The following is a 25778-nucleotide window of genomic DNA, read 5'->3' on the forward strand; positions in this document are numbered from 1 at the left end:
AAAAATATGCCTTCTGTATGCAAGGTGTTGTGTTAGGTGGTGGAGCTACAAAGACAAACCAAGCAATTTCTGCCATCAAGAGCCTCCACTCTCCAAGGGGAGAACTGCACAAATAAGTAAGTACAAAGTAATCTCAGGAGGAGATCATCGACTGGGGACATTCAATTCAATTAAATTATGACTCTCTAGGGCAGGGACTGTCTTTTGTCATTCTTTGTATCCCTGGGTCTTAGTTCAGTGTTCAGTAAATGATTACTGACCCATAACAGGAAAAGAAGGTGGTACCTAAGCTGCGCTTGGAACCCCAGGGCAGGTTCTGATCGAAGCTTTCAACACTTGAATTACCAACTGGGATGAATGCTTATCAATAAAATCTAGGCCAAAAGTCATACCAACATCAGTTTGTTTTGGAAAATAAACATTCCCAAGACATGATCCAGAACATTCAGATGTTTCTTGGTTCCTCCAAGAACAGAGCAGGAAGGTTGCTGACCTGACTTTAAACCTCTGTCAAATCAGTCATTGGCATTGGCAAGTAGCAAGATTCTTCTTGTCATAGAGTCCATAGTGAATAAAACTGGCTTCTTATTTAAACCAATCACCCAGCAAACTTCCTGACACTCTCTCTTTTCTCCGTTGCTCTTGGGACATCAGTATTCAGGCCAATCTATTCCCGGCACTAAATCTCCCACTGGTTTCAGCAAGAAATTTAAATTATTTAACTTTGGGAATCCTGATTACATTATGCTCGAATCACCCGCTCACCATTTGCATACTGGTAGGAAGAGAAAATCATCAGACCGCTTCTCACTGCTTGGGCTCTGTCTCTCTAAATAATTCCACTTATGCAAACACTGGAGATTCTTAGCAGAATGCTCTGGTTAAGGAAATGGCAGGCAAGATCATTTTTAATCCCTTTCCAGAGCATGAACATCTTCCCTTATAGAAGCACAAATCACATCATGTATTCAATGTTTTAAAAAAAAAGTTCCCAATGGACCCAGATCTTTAAATCAAAGCATCCTTCCCATTTCCCTACAACCAATTTGCCAACAGAGACTCTGACCCCTTATGCATTTTGAACATGCTAATGAGTCTCTGTCAGCAACATAAATCATTCCCCATGCCAATTACACATCTGTCTAGCTCATCCAGCAGCAGGGGCAGGGGGACAGCCTGCATAGCACGCCGGGAGCACTTCCTAAGAGACCCTGATCCTGGGTGGTTGTCTAATCTCTGATTCGGATGGGGTAGGATTCTTGACTTTGCACAAAATGCAAGAGCAGAATCCTCTCTGTGTGGATATTGGTTCATTTATTCATTGATTTATTCAGTCAGTCAGTCAGTCAAAAACACTGATTAAGCATCCCTCTCCTGCCCATGGAAGGAAAGAAGTGGGAGACCTAAACATTCTTCTCCAAGTGCTGCATTTCCAGTGAAGTTCTCCCATTTATACACCTCCACAATCTCAAATTATTAAGAGCCAAATCGCTGAGAAAAGCTATTCAATAAGCTATATGCTGTTATTTATTCAAGGATCAGATTCACGGGGAACATCTCCATAGTTTCAGTAAAAAGGACACATGCAAAGGTGGGGGGGTGTATCTGGGAAGGAGGCTGGAATCATTACATTGATCAGAAATTCCAGTAGCATCTCCTAGAATTGGGAGATCAGAAATAAGCTTGGCCCAGGTGGTCCAAAGCCTGAATCTCCTCTATCCTAGCCTAAGGATGGCTCCTCCAGTCCCCTTGGGGACAGTTGACTACAAGGCAGAGAAGCAGAAGTGTGACTTCCATCCCTGTCTTGGACTGGCTCGGTGTCCTTGGGCACATGACTCCTCTCTGGGTCACAGCTGCAAATTTGTAAATTGTAGGAGTCGTTCGAGGTCATCTCTGAAGTCTATTCTAGCTCTAAAAGTCTGTGGTTCATTGGCCTCGGTCAAACCCTAACTTCCTTCAAAGCCCTTCTCAGGGAACCCTTTCTGACACCTGGCCATCCCCCCCCCCAGCTGAGGCTGTTCTGTCTCCTGGTCTTACTTCGGGTGATTTGGCATGTATTTACATTTGTTCATCAGCTCACATGGCCCATCTCCTCCCCAAGTTAAATGTAAGTTCTGGGAGGGCAGGGGCTCTTCACTCTTTAAATTTTTAATTTTGTGGAATTTTAGTCAGTTGTATTTGAGTAATTATTACTACTAATAATGTTATTAAGAAATTATTAAGTGCATACTCTGCATTGACTTTCAGGCCTATAGAAACAAAAACGATATGAGGTTCTCTTCTCAAGGGGCTTCTTTGCTACGAGGCCCCCAGGGTTCTAGCCTTTTCTGTGTTAAGGACCCCCCTCCCAGGCAGTCTTTCTGGGCAAGCTCTTAGAGGAACCCTTCTCAGAATCCCATTTATAAATACATAAAATAAAATCCAGAGGATTATAAAGGAAAGCAGTGATGCGGAAATATGAGAAAAGACAAATTGAGGGCCTCAGATTAAGCTCCCCCATGGGAGGGAGGGGGTTAACACTTTGTTCTCAGGTAAGTCAGTAGATTCCAGGTAACAGATCATTACCTAGTGATTGGGGGGTGGGGGGTGGAGAGGGATGGACCCCTAATGGGCCTGAATTAGGCTGATCCATGTGGCTATTACAAAGATCCAAGAGAAAAGCTGGGGTCGGATCCAAGTGTCCCAATCTGGCCTCCCAACCCTCTGCTCCATGTGCCTGTCATCTCTGCCTGGCCAGTGTGATGGGGCCTTGACCATCTGTGCCTTGTTAACAAGAGCAAATGGGGCCCAGCTCACAAGCCCAGGCCATTTGGGCCAGGGAAGAAAAGAAGAATCAGTATTTGAAGCCTCTTCATTTTGGGAGGATTTCTTGCCAAAACTGGTCTGATTTCTTTGACACAGATGATCATCTGGGGAGGTGTCTGAGGCGGGGATATTCTGAAAGGTGGGAGAGAGCTCCCAAGGGGGCAGTGAGACTTCATGGCTAATAGTCATGGAAAGACCTGGACTGGAAGGGGCAGCCGGTCCAGGGGAGGCCGGACCGTACGGTCACAGAAGGTCCGAGGCTGAGACTGCCCCTTCTTGAGGATGCCCACCTCCAAAGCATGGCCCAGCTGGTCGTGGCCCCATCTCTCCCTGACTTGGGCACCTTTCTGGCTTCTCCCTCCCACATTCCTGGGGCTAGGGATGCCCCTTTGCTCTGGAAGCCAAGCTCCACCTGGGGTTTACCTGCAGGGATGCCTCTGATGGGAGGTCTTCTCAGCGGTGGGCCTCCTCCAAAATCTGAGATTTACTTATCCAATGATTTAATCACTGATTCAGAGCCAGAAATGTCCTTCACAACTGTTGAGCACAACCCCCAAACACTTCCTGGCTGGGTGACCCTGGACAAGCTGTTTGACCTGCCTCAGTCTCGGTTTCCTCATCTGTAAAATGAGGCAAGGAAAAAATAGATTTGTTTGGCTTCCTTCAGCCTCAGTTTCCTCATCTGTAAAATGCGGACACCTCAAGTGGGGAGGGGAAGGGTGTTATAAGGACTGAGTGAAGTGACCAAACCTCAATGAATGTTTGTGATTATTATTAAGCAAAGGGCCCAGGCCACTTGTGCTCCAGGGAGAACAGAAGCTGAGTCTCCCTGGCTGCCAGTCCAGACTGCTGCCCACCTCTTGGGCTGGCCTTCCTGCATTCCACCAGGGAACCACAGCTCTCACAGAACAGTCCTCATCAACAAAGGGAATACTCCTACCCACAAAAGGAGATAAGAGCTAGAGGAGGCAACGGTTTGTAAAAGTGATTAGCACTTTTTTAGGCTGGCATTCAACAGGTGACACATAAATGCCTCCCTTGCCTTTCTCCCCATTCTGTGAATTCTCAGATAGTACAACAGTCCTCAGGATTACTATGTCACTCAACCAGTGAGCCAATAGGCATTCATTAGGTGCCTACTGTGAGCTAGGGTGCCACTATTTGGAGGGCTCATGGCGCATGGGGTGTGATTGTTACTTTGGAGGATCAGCAGCTCCTGACCTACTCCTTCATCCAATCCAAGAGATGGGGATGGATTCCTTGGAGAAGCTCTAGGCAAAGATGGTGTCCCCGCCAATAGGGGAGCCTCAGGATGGGGAAGACAGGGCCGGAAGGGAACAAGGCAAGCCATGATGTGAAGGTCAGTGCATGACCAGGCCCAAATATTGTGCTTCCCTAAACCCCCTCCCTAGGACCATGGTGGGCAGCGCTTCCAGAGCCCAGCAGTGACAAGTTTCTCGATCACACTTAGAGCTTTGCTATCAGGGACCTCGAGGCCATCTAGACCACCCTCCTCATTTGACAGAGGCCCCAGGGGGTTGTGATTGGCCCAAGGTTATAGAGTTAGGGCCAGAGAAGGGATGGGAGCCCACCCTCGGACTCCAGAGAAAGTACCCTCTCCTCCAGATGACCCTGCCTTCTTAAGCTGATTGGTCCTCTTGGGGCCTCCACTCCCCATCTGTAAAATGGGGGAGAGGAGGTAGACTCAGTGACCAGGCTAGGGGTTCTAGGATCCCATTCTTTGTTAAGGGAACCTAAGGACTGTCCAGTGTCCAGGCAGCACCATGCCTGGATTCCAGGAGACTGCAAGACCAAGCACGAGGCCAGCTCTGGAGAGGCGGCGACCTCTGGGGACCACTGGGACCCAGGCAAGAGAAAGCAGACTGTTTTGTCTGACAAAGAGGGTCCCCACAGGCCCCCCGCTGCCTGCAGCCATCAATCTGGAGAGCACTGAGGACCAGATGCTCTGAGAAAACAAGAGAAACACCAGGCTGGTTCCAGACTCTGCCATGGTTGTCTCTGGGGATAGACACAACGCACCAATCAGTGGTGAGGAAGCCACTGACAGGGGCGCAGAGCACTTCCCTCCTGTCCTCTACATCTGGAGAAGAGGGAGAGAGGGAGGGAGGGAGGGAGAGAGAGAGAGAGAGAGAGAGAGAAGAGAAGAGAAGAGAAGAGAAGAGAAGAGAAGAGAAGAGAAGAGAAGAGAAGAGAAGAGAAGAGAAGAGAAGAGAAGAGAAGAGAAGAGAAGAGAAGAGAGAGGAGCAAGGGAGAGGGAGGGAGGGAGGGAGAGAGAGAGAGAGAGAGAGAGAGAGAGAGAGAGAGACAGAGAGACAGAGAGAGAGACAGAGAGAGAGACAGAGAGAGACAGAGAGAGGGGCAAGGGAGGGAGAGAGGAGAAAGGGGCAGAGACAGGCAGGGAGAAATAGAGGGAGGAGAGAAAGCGCAAAGTGAATAAAGCCATAGGAAGAGTCCAGCCAATCAGATGAATAATTAACCACATATTATCAGAAATAAAAGTTACCATCCAGAAGCAAATGTATTCCATTTGTAGAACAAGACAGACTTTTTAAATTATGCAAAAAGTTTAAGGGCAATGAGTGGTTGGGGAAGGTCACCATATCTTGTATCAGACCTAACACTCGAAGGGTCAGGAGGACTCCCTTTATTTCCCAGAACATATCACCTGTGCCCCAAGAAGGGAGAAATAAAATGCAAATTCTGCCTCCTTTTGAAACTGGGGGGGCATTTTTTTTCAATTTCTGGGGGGAGGCGGTTCAGACCCTCCCTCACTGCTCTCAGCATTGGCATTGGCGGGGCTACATGAGATGCCTGTTCACCAGGATCAGGAGGTCAGAGATCACGGCTATTCTGATTTTCATAGGGGGTAAAAAGAAACTCAAATAAACCTCAGACCTTCACTCCCAGTGAATTAAACCAACATGTCTCCCCTAGAGAAGGCAGTGAGATAAAGGCAGGGACCCTCGGGACCCTCTGAGGTCTGGGGGGCTTGAGCCCGGGTTCCCGAGATGGGGACGCTCTACCGGGTCACGCGGTAGATGATGCCAGTCCAAAGATCTGGCCTGAAGATGAGAGATGCCAGCCTGATCACATCCATTTGAGCCCTGCTGCCCACAGGCTGGCATCTGACAGTGACTAGAGTGGGTAAGGATTGGGGCTGATCCACCTACCAAGGACTGGTATTGCCCTGACTTTCTCTTCTCATCAGCTCCTACAAAAGGGTCTGAACCTGTGCCAGGGGCTGGAGATGGAGAAGTGGGCCCCAGGGTCAGTGGGAAGTCCCCATCCTGGCTCCCAGGCCAGCTCCGGACCTCAGTGTTCAAATCCTATTGCCCCAGTGATGCCCTCTGGCCTCATCCTGGGCAAGAACAGCCCCTCCCATCGTCTCAGATCCCAATCCGTTCATCAGTCTGCCCATCTGTCCATCATTCTGCCCATCTGTCCGTCCTTTTCTGCCCCTCCCCTTAATCAGGAGACCCCCCCCCCCGGAGGTCTCCTTCCAGGACCCCGCCTCCTGAAGAAGCAGATCCTACACTCTGGACTCCTTTCATCTCCAATGGAGAAGCCCAAGGCTTCTTGACCACCCACCAAACCAAAGATACTGCCCATGGGGAGGGGGCCGGAGGTCAGAGGTCATTTCATCACACCTGCCTGGAAGGGGAGCTCTTCGTATTGGGGGAGGACCTTGTGAGCCCTGAAGGGCCACAGGCTCCTCAGTGACTCTTATTAATGCAGGAGAACCCCAGGGACAGATGAGGAAACAGGCCCTGGAGGGGGTGCCCAGGACAGCTAGTGGGGGTCTGTGCTGCCTAAAGTCTGATACAGACTCTGCTGCCCCGCTCTCCCAGGGTGGCTTGCCAAGCAGCCAGCGCAGCTTGCAGCCCGGGGTGCAGTGGCCTATGGCCAGGGTGAGGGGGCCTGTGGCCCAGGCCCGGAGGTGCCAGTGCAGAGGCAGGTGACCCCTTCACTCGATGGCTTTCTCTGTGTTTCCCTGACCACATTTATGTCTCTGGGAATGTGGGAGCAGCTGGGACAACAACCACATTTTTATAAAAACCGCCCAGATAAAAAGGCTCCAAACCTATAGGAGACGAGCAAGCACCGCGCCAGGGCAGCCAGACTGCACCAGCTTCCTGCCACCACGCCCTCCACATACCCTCCTGCCCTGCCCCCCATCTGACATTCTGCTCTCCCACCACACCTGAGGACTCCTTCTAAGCCCAGCTCGGGCCTCAGGCCCAAGACCCCTCTGAGCCCCCCACACACTCATTCACACACACACACACATTCTCCCACACACAGATATCTATCTATCTATCTATCTATCTATCTATCTATCTATCTATCTATACTCACACTTATACACTAACACAGACACAAACATGTTCATATACACTTGCACAATACACTTATACTCTCACACACTCATACACATACATACACTCTCCCACACACAGATATACATACACTTATACACTAACACAGGCACCAACACATTCATATACACTTAGATACTCACATACACTTATACTCTCACACACTCATATATATTTATACACACACATACAAACACACACACATACACTCTCCCACACACAGATATACATACACTTATCCATTAACACAGACACAAACATGTTCATATACACTCACACACTCATATACACTTACACACACACACACACACACACACACTCTCACACTCACACTCTCCTCGAATCCATGACAGGAAGATCGGTTCTGAAATCCTGGATGTTGAGTCCAGGGCAGCCGGGGCAGGGGGGAGGGCGGAGAGGGGCAGGGCAGGACGGCCTCATGTGCCCTGGTGGACTGGACCCAGGGGACTGAGCCGGGAGGGAGGCCGGGGAGCCACTGAGAGGCCGCAACACGTCAGGCCCAGGCAGGCTTGGAAGGGGGTGGTTTGTCCCCATCGGCGCTTCAAGCACAGACCACATAACCATGGGACAGATATAAACATATCTTCATATGATGTTTTAAAGTTTAAAAAGGACTGAATATATTATTTACTAACTATTGTGACATTATATATTTACAATGGGGGCAGGGGTGCTATTGAGATCTGTTTTACAGATGAGGAAACTAAGGCAGGCAGCATTGGAGTGACGGGTCCAGGGCGGCACATCTAGGAAAAGCCTGAGGCTGGATTTGAACTTGGGGAGTGCTCAGCCCACCCTGCTACAGTGGGCCCCAGCCACTCCTAGGGAGGCTGGACAGTCCAGTAGGAGGCCAGGGACTCTCCCAAAATACAGATGAGAAAGAGGGACTCCCAGTCCCTGGCCCCCCTTGCTGTCCCCTTTCAGGGCAGGGCTGCCACCTTGTGCCCAGGACCAAGGGGCAGGGGAGCTCCTGGGGTCCTGCTGCCCTGGCCCTCCACCTCTGGACATGACTAGTGCCCCCAAGGCCCAAACAAAAGAAACCAGACTCATTTGTGAACCCCTCTAAAAAGGGACAGCCTGGACCGGGTTAAAGGCTGGCAGGCCACTGCCCCTGCAGGCTGCCCACAGGCATGGAGAGGGTCCCGAGGAGGTGACCAGGTTGGGGAGGCCACAGATTCCTGGGCCAGGAGCTCAGGGGCCGCCCAGCCAGAGTCAAGGCAACATTTGGGGAAGCAGACCGGCTCCTCCGAGACCACCCAGCCCAAGGGTACTGTCTGAGGGAGGGGAGGAGCTCCCCAGGGAGGCAACCTCAGGCTTCTGGTCCCAGCCCTGGTGGTCTTCACATGCTGCCGTGAGCTGTTGTGGAAAAGACCATGGAGCCAGATGGACCTCAGTGGCCTCTGGTATGCGCAGGGCTGGGCAGAGAAGCAGTGTCCCGCCCCTGCCAGGGTCGCTGGGGGGGGGGGGTGTCAATGCTGCCCCAGCTGAAACAGCTGCTGCTTCTCATTTTGCAGCACATAGCAGGGTGGGCAGCCCCGGGCTTTCCCCAGCAGGCCTCCCCTGCCCGACCCCCAGTGCTGCTCTTCTCCATGCCTCATCCTGGTCCCTTCAGGAGCCGGGGATAATACTAGATGCCCCACTCTCTGGTTCCTGGCAGGGGTCCTGATGCTTTTAGGTTTTTTTGGCAAGGCAATGGGGTTAAGTGGCTTGCCCAAGGCCACACAGCTAGGTAATTATTAAGTGTCTGAGGCCGGATTTGAACCCAGGTCCTCCTGACTCCAAGGCCAGTGCTTTATCCACTGCGCCACTTAGCCACCCCGGTCCTGATGCTTTTAAAGGAAAAGCCGGGCTCACAAAAGTCCCACCTGCTGCCCCCGGACCTGGGGGGGCACAGACACCCCATCAGAACCCTGAAAAGCGGACCCCTAGCTGGGGAGAGTGCCAGGTGGTTTCATGATCATGCTGGGAGCTTCTCCGCTGAACTGCCGTCCTCCAACACATCAATTCATCTGGTGGCTCTGGTGGGGAGACGTGGCGGGGGGCAAGAGGCAGAAGGGCACAAGAGGGGCTTCTGAAGCGCTCTGGGACTGACGGTCCTGCCACTGATCTTCAAGAGGAAGAAACCAGAGCCGGCAGGAGAGGGGGCCTGTCAGGTCCACAGCCGGAGGGGCACAGCTAGAATTCGAACCCAGCTCTTGTGGGGCCAAGGCCCAGGGGCTTTATTGCTTCTCCAAGAATGGGAGATCTGCTCCCGACGCTGGCTCCTCCAGACCAGCCCTTCTTCAGGCCCTCCTGGGACGCAGCCTTGCCTCTGCGCAGCCCCCTCCTCACCTTCCTAGGCCCACACCCCCAATTTGGCAGATGATGAATTCCTCTCAGTTCAACAATCTGAACAGCTGCGACTGGGGACAGGGCGAGGGCTCCAGGAAGGGGTCCAGGCCTCTGGGAGGAGGGTGCTAGGGTGGTCCGAGGGCACCCCCCAGGCTCCAGAGAACCCAAGTGGCTGAGGAAGTGTGACCTGGAGGTCCCAGGATGGGCAGTTGGCTCAGATCCAGGGAACGCTGGACACTGGTTTGGGGGGGGTCTTCCTGGTGCCATACCCGGGTGTCAGCCCCACCTCAGACATGTGCAGATGCTCCGGGCCTCAGTTTCTCCTCTGTCAAATGGGGGCACCCACCTCCGAGGAGATGTCAACTTCTTTGTGAACCCCAGAGAACGGCGAGCCATCATGGATGTCAGAGACGGGTGTGGCCTGGGCAGGGGAGCCCCCATGGCGAGGGTGTCCTCTGCTACCATGGCCTCACCTGGTTCACAGGGCATGGCTTCTGTGACCCCCCCCATACAGAGAGGGGGACCCAGGCCGTTAGTGGGAATCCACGGCTGGACTTGCACCCAGTCTCTCAGGATCGTGTCCTCCTGGACCATTAAGTACCAGAAAGGAGCCCAGGCCTGTGGGGCACCTCCCGAGGGCCCCCCGATCTGGGTGAAGGGCTTGCTGGACCCCCATCTTACAGAGGAGGGAACCAAGGCCAAGACACAATAGTGACTGGGGTGGGGGGACTGGACCAGCATTTGAACCCAGGACCTTGACTCCTGAGCCTGCCCTGAAGAGAAGGATCTGGGTTCAAGTTCCACCAACTCCCTGGGAGTTAGGCAAGGGTCAGTAGGGGGACACCTAGCACCGAACCCACAGCCTGGCGATGCTGTTCTGATAGACTAGAAGGCCCCATGACCGACTCCCCCAACCCCCCAGTCCACCAGTCCCCCAGCCTCTGGACCCCCAGACTTCGGGCTCCCATGGCTCAACAGAGACCCTGCAGACCTTGAGAGAAAGAGTGGCAGGGCCTGGGGGCTGACCACCAGGGGGAGCAGGACTTGCAGCCCTGGGTTTGGATCCTGCCTCAGATCCCGGGTTCCCGAACCATCCCCGGCCCCCTGCCCTGGGCCTCTGCTTCCTCCTGTAAACAACTTGGGGGGCTCCAAGAGAGCAAGGCCAAGGTCATCCCCCAGGACCCCCGGGGAGCCTGGGACCCTCTGGTTTGTGGCCTGAGCAGGGACCAGACGAGGGGTAGAGTACAAGGTGGGTGGGAATGGGGGCCACTCTGGGAGGGGGTGCCTGGAGGGGTGACGGGGGCTGAGCCCAGGGCAGAACACACACATGGACACACATGCACTCTCACATGTGCTCTCATACACTTGCACACACATGCACTTTCATAGTACATTCTCACACACACATTCAAATACATGGACACACACACTGGCACATCCTTGCACGCTCACACATGCACACTCATATATGTACATGCAACCTTACACTCTTCACACAGACCCACACACTCACATGCATTCTCACACATACATACTCAAACACTCACTTTCACACAATCCCACACATGGACACACATGCACTCTCATACACTCGCATACACATGCACTTTCACAGTACATTCTCACACACATTCAAACACATGGACACACACACTTGCACACTCACACTCACACATACACACTCATATATGTACATGCAACCTTACACTCTTCACAAAGACCCACATACTCACATGCATTCTCACACACATACTCAAACACTCACTCTCACACATGCACACACACTCTTGTACATGTACCCTGACACTCACACATACATTTCCATAGCATATTCTCAGACACACACTCAAACACACACAGACACACTCACTCTCACACACACCGTCACATAGTTCCACACACACTCACCCCCAAACACACATGCACACACTTGCATGTGCACCCTCACACTTCCACATGCACATTCTCACATACACACTCTTACATACACACACTCTTACACACACTTGCACACTCAAATACACACAGAGACTTCCACATGCACCTTCACACACGCACACTCTCACACATACACATATACATACATTCAAACACACAAGCACATACTCTTGCACATACACCCTTACACACACTCACATGCACATTTACACATGCACATACTCTTGTACATGCACCCTCACAGGACTTCCACACACAGTCACATGCAAACTCTTGCACACGCATCCTCACACCCACTTCCACAAGCACATTCTCACATACAAGCACACATGCACACACCACCATACTGAGACTTCCACACGTGCCCTCACTCTCATACACATAAACACTCACACAGTACTCTCACACTCATTTGCATAAACACACATGCATGCACACCCTTGCAATGCACTTTCACACTCTCACAGACTTCCACACACATGCACACCCATTCTTACATACACACACACTTCCACATGCATAGTCTCACATATGCACACTCTTGCCCACACATATGCATCCTCACACATAACTTCCTATTTCTGGGACAGATAATAGGGAGACATTGGCTTAAAGTGCCAACACCCCCCATGCACCTCCCAGGGGTGGCATCCGCACCGGTTGTCGGGGGGGGGTCCTTCCTTCGGCTCACCCTCATGTGGTTCAGAACATGATTCCCAACCCAGCCAAGGATGGGGTGACTCCCAAGGGGCAGAGAGACCAGAGAACGAGCCTGGCTTGTGGCCTCTCTGCCGGCCCTGGCTGCCAGCCTCTTCCTCCTTCAAGGGGGACCAGGCACCCTGAAGTCTTCAGGGATCTGAACCCGAGGCCAGCTCCTCTCTCGAGTGAGCTAATGAACACAGAGAGAGCCGCTCCTTGTGTAGGACTCATAGAAGCCCTCCATGGGGCACATAGCCATCCTCTGTTATTTGTGGCGGTCAGTGCCTCCTGCTCAGGATGGGGCTGGGCCAGGCCTTGGACCCGGTAGATGATGCTGCTGCCTCCCCCACAGGGTAAGGATGATGATAGAAATGCTCATTGAGGCAGAAGACCCAGCAGAGGGAGAGGCCGGGGTGGGGAGCCTCTGGAGGCCTGTCCGAAGGACACTGACCATGGATGGACAGAGATCTGTCCCAGGATGACCCATCTCCAGGACCCCCAGTGGCTGTCTCTGCAGTCATCTCATGGACAAGGGCCGGGCAGGGCCAGCCTCAGACGCCTCCAGCCCTATGACCCAGGTGACTCTAAGGCAACAAATAATGTTCAGAAATCAGTGCCAGGGGAGGGAATCTCCACACAGGAACTCCTGATGTTTCTAGCCATGGGAGTCCAAGGACCCCCTCGACTTGGTTGTCTAATGAGCTGAAGACAGCCCCAGAGAAAGGGCACGATGACCCCTGAATAAGTGAGCTGTGAAAACAGGTGCATCCTCCAGGGAGGGGGGCTGGTGGCCATCCCCAGGTGCTGCTGCGGCCTTCTGGGGTGAGGGGCTGTCGAAAGAACCAAGTGATGGAAAAGCAGGACCTGGGGGAGGCTTTCTCTGAAGGAGCTGAGCCTGACCGAGACCCTGGATGAGCTCTGGCCGCTGCTGACGGCCACCGACAAAAGGCCCCAAGAGAAGGACCATGAACTCAATGAAACAGAAAGTGGGTTTTGAGTCTGGTGTGGGGTGGGGCTCCCAGGCCAGGCTGGGCCCCAACTGAAGCCAGGACCAAGTGCCCCCATGGCCCTGCCCTTCCCATGGAGCCCGCTGCATGGAGGCACTTAATAAGAAATGGTGGCTGATCGATGGCATCATGTTGGACAGAGAACCCCAAAATATTAAAGGTCAACATTTAGTCACTAATCATAACAGATTTTTTTTATCCCTTACACTCAAATCCAACTTAAACTTAACTTTTTAAACTAACCATTAAACATTGCTTCTACACACCAGTCACCCACCAAAGGAGTGCCTGTGGGACAGCCTATGCCCGCCCATGCTAATAATAATAATAATAATAATGCCAAAGCCTTGGTGGGGAGGAGGGCTGGGTTCTAATTCTGCCTCCCACACAGACTGGCTTTGGGATTCAGCATACTGTTCCAAGACCCTCAGGGTCTCAAGCAACGAGGGTTTCCACATCAGAAGAGCCTCCCCACCAAGAGCAAATATGAAGGAATCACAACTGGTTTAGTTCATAAGATCTCCATATTCCTATCCTCCAGCCTCAGTGGTCCTTGGAGGGTCAATCATCGGCCGGACAGACAGGAAAGGCTGAGTGAGGGGGGCTGAGTCTGGAGGAAACAGAGCCGAAGAGGAGAGGAAGAAATGTTGAGGCATCGGGGAACAACTGAGTTGAGGCTCAGGAAGGTGGCCAGAGGCAGATGGGGGCACAGGGGTCACTGCGATCCTTTCTCTGTGGTCCATCAACATCTGCCGCCACACACCTGACCTGGTCCCCCACCAACCAAGGTCTGGAAAAATGAGCGGGTCCAGATCAGCGTCCATCTAGGCTCCCTCATCCTGCTACTGGTTCTCAATCTATATTTCAGGGGTGATTGGTCTTGTGGACTTGTGAACTTGGCATTTATGGAAAGGGGAGACAGGAAGGGGAGGAGACAGAGAGAGAGGAAGAGGCGGGAGACAGAGAAAGGGGGATGGGGGGAGACAGACAGAAACAAGAGAGACAAGAAAGATAGATGGAGAGAGAGAGAGAGAGAGAGAGAGAGAGAGAGAGAGAGAGAGAGAGAGAGAGAGAGATATGAAGAAGCAAAGAGGTGGCTGGACAGAGACCGGCAGGTAGACAATAGGCAGAGGGACACCCCCAGAAAGGTGGAGGAGGGAGGTGGTGGATGGACAAATTCTGTTAAAACTGGCTTGGGCGGGGCGGCTAGGTGGCGCAGTGGATAAAGCACTGGCCCTGGAGTCAGGAGTACCTGGGTTCAAATCCGATCTCAGACACTTCATAATTACCTAGCTGTGTGGCCTTGGGCAAGCCACTTAATCCCGTTTGCCTTGCAAAAACCTAAAAAAAAAAACAAAAAAAAAACTGGCTTGGGGGGGGGTCCCCTCCTGAGGCCATTTAAGAATTTTCTTGGGGCTCTAGAAATGGGGCTCCTCAAGATCAATATTTGCCTGTGTGGGCAGAAGGGTCTTCAGGCCCACCACTAAAATACAAATACTTCTGGAAAGGCCCTGGCCGGCCCCAGGGCCTGCTGCCAGCTTTCTCAGCTAGAGGCCAGAGTGACCACTGGGGGGAGCAGCCCAGCCCACGTGCAGAGCAGGGCCAGCAATCCTGCCCAGGCCCGCGGCTTGGAAGGGCCCAGAGCTGGGGGGTACAGTCCGACTCCTCATTTTAAAGCAGAGGATGCTAAAGCCTAGAAAGATCAAACAGGGGTCGCTCCAGCAGTGACTTATCTGCTGCCGGGTCCTGAGTCTGGAACCTGCCGTCCCCTGAAGGCCCCTGGCAGGTCCGGAGGGCCAGCCTGGTGGGGTGCACTGTGGGAGGAGTCCTTGCCCTTCTCTGTGCCCCCTTCCACCTGGATCCAACATGGCCCCAGGGAAAGCAGACACTGACACCCCGTCCTGATCACGGCCCAGGGCTCTGGCCTCAGCCGGCCGGGACATCCAGCCCGGGGGGCCCCTTCTCTCCCAAGGGCCAGCTGTCTCTGGTACCTCCTTGTGCACATCCGCCCTCCAGCCACAGGTCCCTATCTGTAAAATGGGGGTATTCAACACACTGGCCTCCGAGGGCCCTTCTGTCCTGGTGAGGAAACATTACAAAATGTGTATTTTGGGGGCAACTACACAGTGGATAGAGCATCGGCCCTGGAGCCAGGAGGACCTGAGTTCAAATCCAGAATCAGACAATGACCTAGCTGTGGGACCTTGGGCAAGTACCTTAACCCCACTGCCTTGCAAAAAAACAAAACAGAACAAAACAAAACAAAATTTAAAAAATTGTATATTTTGTATCAACTGAAAATCCATGGACCTGCAGCCCCCCCCCCATTTAAAGTGGAATCTCCTCAAGGGCAGGGGCTGCCTGCCAGTGCTTTGCCTTTGTCCCCTCCCCATACAGTGCCTGGCAGGGAACAATCAAGTAGCATATGATTATTGATCTACCAATTGATTGATTAGGCCACCAGGCCTCATTATTGATGGAAACTCTGGGGCTTGGAAGCAGGAAAATCTGAGTTCAAATCTTGCCTCATGTTCAGAAAATGAACCTGGTACTCTCACAGAGTCAGTGGGAAGATCGGCGCCCAGGCCCTTTAATTCAAGATTCCAACAGCAAAGGACCGCCCCCACCCCTCCCCACACATGTACATATGTCTCATAAAAGAATTTATGTGTGTGCGCACACACGCAGGTGCCTGGGAGGCATAGTGGTCAGGGCGCGGCCTGGGTCAGGAAGACTCCTCTTCATGAGTTCAAGCCTGGCGTCAGACTAGTTGTGTGACCCTGGACCAGTCACTGCTCCCTGTCTGCCTCAGTTCCTGAGCAGGAGCAGGACACGGCAAACTAACCCCTCCAGGGCCGTTGCCAAGAAAACTCCAAACGAGTCACAAAGAGATAGCCACGACTGAAGACCTCAACACACACATGCATGTAATGACTTGCAAGCTAGGTGTGTACTATGTGTGCACGCATGCATGACACCCACCATGTCACACATGAACACAAGCCTTGTCGTCCCCTGTTCACACATGTATCGCACACACCTATATGTAGCTATCCCTATGTGTGCATGTAGACCCCGAGGCCACGGAATCTAATTTTTAAACATAATTCCACCGTTAGTCATGCTGAGGGGAGGGGAGAAGGGAGGGATACGCAGGAAAAGCACTGCCCATAACAATTTATCATAAAAACAAACCACCCATCAATCCCAGAGTGACTGTTGATATAATCTTTCAGTAGAGCATAGGAAAAAAATTCCAGTTATTTGAGGTTTCTGGATATTGGTTTCTGGGTGCTCCCTGTGAGCTGGGAGGGCATTCTGGGAGGCTTGGGTCTGCTGTGGAGCCCCAAGGGAAGGGAGCTGTCCCCCAGCAGCTGGTTGTAGCCCCGGGGGTCCAGTGGCAGTAGAGAAGAAGTGGGGGCTTTCTTCAGAATTGAGCCATCGTCCCCTCCTCACCTGCTTCCTTGAGGGTCTGCCCCCCCCACCCCAGTGCAAACAGCAGGAAGGCCGGGGTCTTGGGTGGCGGCTAGGCTGGACCTCCTGCGGGGGGTCAGAAGGATGATCCATTCAGCCAGCGTCACTGACCCACAGGACAGAGGTTCTGGCTCCAGGCTGAGTCCTAGAGGCCTGGGGCATCCCCAGGGACACATCCCTGTCTCATCTGTAAAGTGGGGAGAAAGGCAAAGACCCCCCAGGGCTACCACCTAGATCAGGGCTTCATCCTCCTGCTCAGCAAACAGTAAGTGCTATATAAATGCCTGCTAACCTGAGAGCAAGTACATTTTCATACCAAGTCTCTGCCTCGGTGCAGTCGGTGATTACTAATTGCTCGCTGAAGGAGCGCTGTTTCACAGCCACAATGCCACAAACTTTCTTACTTAACTCACCCTGGCTCAGTTAGCCCCTGCAGAGAGCCTTGGCTGGAGTCTGAAACCTGACTTCTCCAGGTCTGACCCAGCCCTCATCACCAACTGGTTCTGCCTCCTCCGGCCCTCAGCCACAGCCTGTCCTGTGACCTGAACTTGAGGGCCAGCCACCCCAGGCCCAAGGTCCGCAGAGTGTGACCATGGAAGAGCCAAGGCATCAAGCCATTCTGGGCACCCCTTCTAGCTGTGCCATCTCTACTACCTGTATCAGCCATACCACCTGTACCACCCATATCACTAATACCAGCCATGCCACCAGGTGACGTCAGGGCAGCTAACCAACCAATCAATAAGTGTACAAAGATAAAGCACAAATGTGTATGGGAAGCGGCCTGGCCAACCAGGTTTAACATTCAAAATGTTAGAAGTTTTTAATGAAATTGGTTAATATTTAATAAAATTTTAAGAAAAGAGGGAAGAGAGAGAGAAGAGAGAGAGAGAGAGAGAGAGAGAGAGAGAACAGCCAAACTAAAGGATTTTTGATGGCCTTTCCAATCCTAAGAATAAACAAATGCAAAGCTGATGATAGCATGACCATTTCTTTCCTAATTTGGGGAAATTTTATCCTCTTTAATTAGCAACCCTCCCTCTTGGAGTCCCTGCTGCTGATTGAGTCTCTGGCCTGAAGAGATGAGGAATCCGGTCTGGGAGGCTTCAGACCTCCTCAGAGGCGAGGCTGGTACCGGGGTGAGGACGCCGTGCAAAGCAGTGGATGGGCTGTGGCTCAGGTTGTCTGACAAAGAAACCCTCAGCGGAGTCCCTGCTGGAAAGAGGGTAAGGATGTGCCCATCACACAGTGGATGAGGAGCACATCATGAGCAAGGCAGACGAAGGGAAAGGCCCATCATTCAGCCACGCAAGTGGCCATGGGGACTGCTCCCCAGATTCTGGAAGTGAGCGGTGACAGTATTCTAGACAAGCGACATCGTCAAGACCAGAGCTTGGATGCCCTAAGAATTCCTCAGTGCAGAGACAGAGTCCTATCTCTGAAGCTTGGGGAGAACGTCCCCCTCATTCTGATGGAACAGGTAGTGGACCAAGAGGCAGAAATAGGCCCCCACTCCTGGGCTTGGTCAACATGACTTGTCGGCTACAGCTACTGGTGAAAGGGGTTTGGTTTGGTTTTGGGCGGGCCAAGATGGCGAGGTAGGCAAGATCCAGGGAGAGGGAGTATATAGAGGATAGTTGGGGAAGGGGAAGAGGAAGGAGAAGAGAAGGAAAGAGTAAGGAAGAGGGGGAAGGGGAAATGTAAGGGGAAGGGGGAAGAGATGAAAGGGAGGGAAGAAAGAAAGGCCAGGAAAAAAATCACAGAAGTTGGACAACTCTGAATGCTGAATTTATCATAATGAAAAAGAAATATGTATTTTTTGAAAAATAAAAACCCCCAAAGCATAGATAATAGAACTCTGCAGTCCATGCTCAGTCCTCTCTTTCTTTCAGACTATGGATGTGAACATGCCCATTTTATTTAGCTCATCACTTCAGAATCAATAAAACAAATAATCAATAAAATAAAATCAAGAGCAGAGGCCTAGGAGGGAGGGTGACCAGGTGTGGCTGCCAGGTCTGCTACTTAACAGTTCACACCTTTTGTGCACATTCTCTTTGGTCAAGTCCCTGCTTTGATTCTTCCCAGTTACAGATGGTTCCATCTGCAAGGTTCGCCCGGGGTCCCAGAGCAGGCCAACACAGACCTTCCCTCCTCAAGGGCAGGCGTCCCCCCATCCCAGGCAAGGTCCTTTAGTCACTGGGCCTCTATAAAAGTGGGGATTAGGGCTGGGGTCCTCCCAGTTCCCTTCCAACTCTAAATCAGAGGTGCTGGGAGACTCAAGATATACAGAACTCCCCCCACCCAAAGGAAAGTCACCCCTTCAGAGTTTCTGTCATTAATGATACCAAGCACTATTGGGGCAAAGACTTCAACTATAGTACAGGAGAAAAGTCCGATATTCTAGACACCCCTCAAAGAATAGGAGGCAGACCCCTGGGGCCCAGCCCCTCCTTATTCCAGCAGGGACCTCCTCAGGTCAAGGGGGCCCTCAGAGAGCAGGGTACACAACCACCAAGACCAGATTTTGATTCTCACATGCTAAAATTGTCCCCTAGAGGAGGACACAAAAGGGACCCAAGTTTTTCATGTCTGGGTCCAGCAGGACTAAGTCCCCCTGAGGCCTGGCTCCAGATTGGGAGAGTTCATGAATAATTCTGCTAGAAAGCAAATGACCCAAGCTCGGCCCAGCCAACAGTCAAGGCTCAACAAGCCCGCCAGCGTCAAAGAATGATGACCACCACCTCCTGGGGCAGGCGGGAAGTAAAGGGGAGCCGGGAACTCACAACAACTTCCTAAGGAAGGGGCTAGAGGGAGGAGTAGCCCCATTTCACAGATGAGAAGGTTGATGTCCAGAGAAAAGAGGGAGCCCAGAGCCCCCTCCCCACAGACCCAGACACAATTAGCTAGGAGTTAACCTTTGTGGTGTTCCAGATTGTTTCTCAGAATGATGAGGCTGGGAAATACATAGGATGACCAAGGAGAACAATTATATGGCAATACAAATAGCTGGGCCTGGATTCGGGAAGACACAGGTTCAAATCCTACCTAAGATATATTTGCTAGCTAGGTTTTAATTAACCTCAATTTCCTCATCCATGAATGGGGCTCACAGTAAAGGACTATAGAAATGCTAGCCATTGCCATGATATTTTAATTATTTTACAGAATGATATCTTAATTGTATTCTATGATATTATAATGTAGCATGCAATAATATTAATTATAATATTAATGAAAGGCAAGTTCTGGTTCAACTGCTTCACTCTGCAGCTGAGGAGACTGAGGAGGGGACTAGCTCCACGTCACAGAGGTGGAATCTGAATCCAGGTCTTCCTATCCCTCAGACTGGAGTTCTATCTCCTACTGCCCTCAGGAAGATGCCATGACCAGTCCTGACCTGGGCCCTCTGAGAAAGAAAGAATAGTCAGCAAGCCCATCTGGGAAGGAAGAGAAGGGCCCAGGGCTCTGACCACTGCTCATCCTGCCTCCCACAAGCCACCTAAGACTCTGAATCCTGGATCCTCCCCATCATCAGGAGAAGGCACTTGGTCCACGGCCTGGCTGAACCCCCCCCCCCCCCAGTCCAGAGCAGGAGGCTGTCATCACCATCTTTGAGCCTTAAAAGTGGAAGCGGGAGGGCATGAGAGAGGAAGAGACCAAGGCCAAAGAGCAGGGAGTGAGGGGCAGGGCCAGGACTGGAATCCTGTACCCTAGGCAAGTTCCCTAACTGCTCTTGGACTTAGTTCCCTCATCTTAAATTGGGAATAAAAGCAGCATCTACTGCCCAGAGAGGGGGGCTAAAGCATTTTACAAATCTGAAAGTTATATTTAGAAATGTGTCCGATTGCTATAGTCATCAACCAACGGTCGGCCTGGCACACAGTGGGCAGGGCCTCTCGACCTGTTTCTTCCTCCAGGGTCCTTTCCACCCCTAAATTCGATCTGCAGTGATCTGCACAGTATAAATAGAAATGGAGCCTCCATTCTGTGATTGAGACGGGAAGTAGGAAGGTCCAGGCCATCCATGGGGGCTTCCCCCAGTCTGTCTCACCCTCCAGCCCTGGGGGGGGGGGGTTCTTGCCATTCAGGGCCAAGCTTTTGTGCCCCTCTGCCCACAGAGCAGCCTTCCAAGTGAGTGGGGGGCTTATGCCACCCCAGGGGCATAAGAAGGAGCTGTTGGAAATCACCTCTCCAGTGGAAACCAGCCTGGATCCTAAATATTCTCTGATAGAATACAGGCCAGTCTGACTTTTTGCATCAAATCTGAGGCGACTGACATACATCCAACTCTGAGCTAACCTTAAATCTGGGGGACAATCTGAACTTCTCGAAATTCTCTGACTCCTTGGGAGTGAGACTGACTAACTAGAGGGGGCCCTCGGCACCAACTCCGTTCATTGTGTAAATTTATTAAAGCCTCAACTCACCAAATAAACTACACTTAGGTAGGGAAGCAAACAGAGACAATTTTTGCAAACTTTTTTTTTGCTCTTGTGACTCATCAACAGCTGGGTTTGGTTTTTTTTTTTCATATCTTGGTTATAGAAAAAGTCCTCTGGGTGGTGAAAAGCACCTCTGACACATCTGAATAAATCTAAATTAGAATTAAGAGTTTGTTAGCAGCTCAAAATAGCAGGCAACCACACCAATACACTATCGCCTCCAAAGGAGAGGACTTTCCTGGGGGGCTGGGGGTCAGGGAGAAGAAAGGAAGAAAAGGGGAAGAGAGCCTTAGCTTACCTCCTACCCCTCCAATCAGTATTACCAAGGCCTGGCCAAGGCCTGGTCAAGACATGGGAATACCCTAGAGTATATACCAGTCAAAGGGTTCCCCTGAAGACGGTGTGGGGGTACCTTCAGTGTCAGCACCCTGGGGTGAAGCCAGAGAATCTGACCTGGAACCCCAGCCAGGACCTCTCCTTGCTGGGACAAGTCACCCAACCTGCCTCAGTTTCCTCATCTGTAAAATAAGGAAGCTGGGTTTCATGGCTTCCATCTTGTAGATCTGAACCTCAACTTCAGCTTTATCATCCGTAAAGGACGCAGCCTTCTATCTGTGACCTCACAAGGAAACTCTCACTCTGATTCTTTGCCCAAACACAATATGCTTAGTTTAATGACCAGGTAAAATAGGTTGACAAACCAACACCAAGGCATCCCCCCAAGTCACTTTTCTTCTGTAAAGGGGATGGGGGTGGGGAGGGGTATTCTCTCTCTAATCATACCAAGATGGCAGGACGCACCATTTCCAAATAACGGTATTCACCCTCAGTGACCCCTGGAAAGATATCATGGGCCCAAGAGTCCAGAATCCTACAGCCACCTTTCTACTAACAATGGACCAGGGAAAGGAGGGAGAATGGCAGCTCATGGATGAACCGGTCTGTTAAGAGCTCTTAGGGAGAGTCAAGTGGCTACAATACTGGACCTGGAGTCAGGAAGAACTGGGTTCAAATCTGCAGACACTCACTAGCTATGTGTCTCTGGGCAAGTCACTTCAATTCTGTCTGCCTTCATTTCTGTAAAATGGAGATAGAACCTACCTTCCCATAAAATGAAATAATATTTATTTTTTCTTTTTAAAAAATGTTTGTTTTTTAAGGAACAAAACAAACATTTCCGTAACTGAAATATTTATAAAAAGAATTTTGCACACTTCAAAGCAATTTAAAAAAGAAAGGAAAAAAGTAAAGCTAGTTCCTATTATTAGAACATGAAAGGACCTATAGGTCATCATGTCTAACACCCTCCTTTTACTGATAAAGAAACTAAAGTTCAGAGTCATACAAGTCATTTGAATTTTAGCAGGATTTTAACCCAGCCTCATCATGAAACCTAATTATCCTTTGGAATACTTTTACTTGAAGCTATTAAAAATAATTATATGAGAAGGCGCCTTCCCCCTCTTTGCAGGAGACGGGGGGGGGGGGGGAGACTATGGCTCTGGAATACTATATACAAAGTCAAACTTTTTCCATATGTTCGTTAGTGTTATTGAACAGGTTTTTTACCCCTTTTTCAGTCTTCGTTTGTTATAAGAATAAACTTTGGGAGGAAGAAGGGTAAAGGGAGAGCTACATTAGGGAATATCTATGATATAAAATCATAAGACTTAATATATCCAGTGTTCAAAAGATATAAACATTTTTCAAAAGAAGGGCCAAATATCACCTACGAGATGGAATATTGCTCCAAATCAGTAATCTTAAGAGAAATGCAAATCAAAATGACTCTTGAAGTTTTACCACATACTCAGAAAATGTGGCATGGATGACAAAAGATGGAAATAATTAATTCAGAGAGGCTGAGGAAAGATGGACTCATTAATACACACCTGTCGTCCCCCACCCCTGCCCTCATCCTTCACTGAAAACAGAGGCAATGAAGGAGGTTCAAGGTTTTCCTCTCCTCATTCCCATCATGCCAGTGTCTCCCCCACATTTCCTGCTTCATTTCAGTCTCTGATGGAGAGGGGCACAAAGGTTGCCCCCTCTTTGATCCTTACGATCTCTCCTCTTCCATCTTTTCCCATGTATTGGAAGCTTCCCTGATGCCCCAGTCTCACATGTCCTTAAATAACCCCTGGCTTGTTCTGACCACTCTTCTCCCCTCTTCTCCCTAATTTCTATACAGGCCACAATCTGCCTTCCAGCTCCATGTTCAGCTGAACCTGCCCTTGCCAGGGTGACTAATGAACAAATGAAACAGTCATTTCTCAGCCCACTTCTCAACCTCTGTGACCCCCAACACTTCCAGGCAGACAGACCCAATTCAGCCCATCAGAGTCAAACCTTTCCCTCTTCCCAATGTGCCCCTTGTTGTTCAGGTCACCTCCATCCTTCGGTTACCCAGGCTCACAACTGCAGAGATCCAATTGGAGGTCAACTCTTACCATCTCTACCTTTGTGACCTCTCTCAGATAGGCCCCCTTCTCTGCCTGGATACCACCAGGTCCCCAGCACCTTACCTGGATCACTGAAATAACTGGGTGGGGGTTACCTCTTTCCAGTCTCCCACTTCAAGGCGATTTCCTAATGGACTGCAACCACATGACTGACCCCACTCATTAAACCCTAGTTGCTCCCTATTACTTCTAAGATCATATCAGGAGTTGTCTGTTGTGGCTATTAAAACCCCTTCCCACCTTTCCAGTCTTCAGATACTTGATTCCCCTCTGTGAGTTTACTCTATGACACCTCTCCTCAGTCCTGCTTGGCAGCTCTGCACATGACCCCAAATCTCCAGACCCTATACCATTGCCTTGGCTGACACCCATGCCATGCTCATTTCTTCCTGAATGATTTTCTTCCTGAATAATTTACTTCCATCACCCTGCTGCTCTGGCCTCCTTTCAAGACTCAGCTCAAGTCCCCCTTTCTTCAAAAGGCCTCCCCCCCAACCCCTGGCCCAGTTAGGACCTTCTCTCTGAAATGACCTTCCATGTACCATACACACATATCTTATATGGACATCGTTATTTGCATAGCCTCCCTCATTATAATGTCAGCTCCTCGACCGCTTTTTTGTAACCCTGGTGTCTGGAACATACATGGTCCAGTCATGTTTGATACTCTGTTTCACTGAAATAACTGGGTGGGGGTTTCCTTAGCAGAGATCCTGCCATTTCCTTCTCCAACTCATTGGACAGATGAGGAAACGGAGGCAAACAGGATGAAGTGACTTGTCCAGGGTCATCCAGCTAGGAATTGTTTGAGACTGGATTTGAACTCAGATCTTCTGAGTCCAGATCCTTCTCTCTATCCACTCCATCACCTCGCTGTCTCCAGGAAGCACGTAAATAAATGCTTGTGACTGAACACAGTTGTGAATGGATCTAATCTGGAAAGTAATTCATGCTAATGGGAACAGTATTCTCAGCGAATAGCAGTTCCCAAGAATAGTAACTCCAGCTGATTGAAACATCCTTTTTAACTTTCTTTTTCTTGGGGGTTTTTGGTGTGTTTTCTTTTGCAACTTGGCTAAAATGGAAATATGTTTTGCATGACTTCACGTGTATAATCGATTATCATATTGCTTGCCTTCTCAAGGCTTGGGGGAGGGGAGGGAAGCAGAGAATTTGGAGCTCCAAAAGGGTTTTCAATGAAGGTTCAATGTTTTTACACGTGACCGTGAAAAATCTAATGATAAAAACAAACGTTTTTTAAAAAACCTAGCAACTCAGGTGTCCATACTCTTTGGCCCAGATTGCACAATCCTGGAAACATAAACTTGAGGAAGTCAAAGACAGAAAGACTTTTTCCTCCCATGGAGCAGGCCGAGAGACCCAGAACTGGAAATCGAGGAGATGTTCATTGATTGGAGAAAGGCTAAACAAACTGTGGTCTGGGACTATAACAAAGTATCGTGGCTCCATGCGAGGCAGCCAGGGAGATGAAGGCAGATAACCACAGGGAGACCACGGAAGGGTCACAGAGTTATCTGAGGATGTGGGTAACGAAACCCACCAGTTTGGAACTGGCAAGGGAGCAAGGTTGTGCACTCTATTCTCTGATGGGAGAGGTGGAGGCCTATGGGTGTGCACTGCTGCCCAGTACCCAGCAGATGGATACTCAGAAAGGAAAATGCTATTAAAAAAACAAGTCATTCGCTACAGTGACCTGGTGTTTGTACCAGGAGGCCTGGCCTTTAATTTGGCCTAAGTGCTATAGTTCTCATCCTGGTGGCCATGCTGCCTTAATTGGGGTGGGGGATTATAATATTGTTGGCAAAGGTTTCACCACGATGGACAATTAATGCCCTTTGGGGAGGAGCCCAGGCCCCGATTTCACCAGGATGGGGAACTTCTAGTATGGAAACTGTGCAGCGGAGCGCCCCATGCGGAACTGGGACCCTGGGGCGGTCCCCCCTTCAAACCCTCCATTTCAGAGATGACGACACTGAAGAAGTACCAGGAGATTTCCAGGGCCCTGGGGCTAGCCGAGGAGGCCAGAGGCAGGATTCTGAGCCACCTCCCAACAGGGCCGGGGGCCCGGGCCTTCCAGCGAGGTCAGGAGCGCTTAGAGGTTAAGGGATTTGCCCAAGGTCACCAACCTGGTCAGTGTCCCAGGCCGGCTTTCAGCCGGGGTCTCCCTGCCAGCTGGGG

General features: G+C 50.9%; 1 protein-coding gene across 1 annotated transcript in view; it reads right to left on the reverse strand.

Annotated features, from left to right (window-relative positions):
- Positions 1-25778, reverse strand: part of JAZF1 (JAZF zinc finger 1) — a 202784-nt gene that overhangs the window by 175792 nt on the left and 1214 nt on the right. The gene's annotated exons all lie outside the window — the stretch shown is intronic.

The sequence above is a fragment of the Macrotis lagotis genome, chromosome 7, assembly GCF_037893015.1.
Source record: "Macrotis lagotis isolate mMagLag1 chromosome 7, bilby.v1.9.chrom.fasta, whole genome shotgun sequence".
Classification (NCBI taxonomy): Eukaryota; Metazoa; Chordata; class Mammalia; order Peramelemorphia; family Peramelidae; genus Macrotis; species Macrotis lagotis.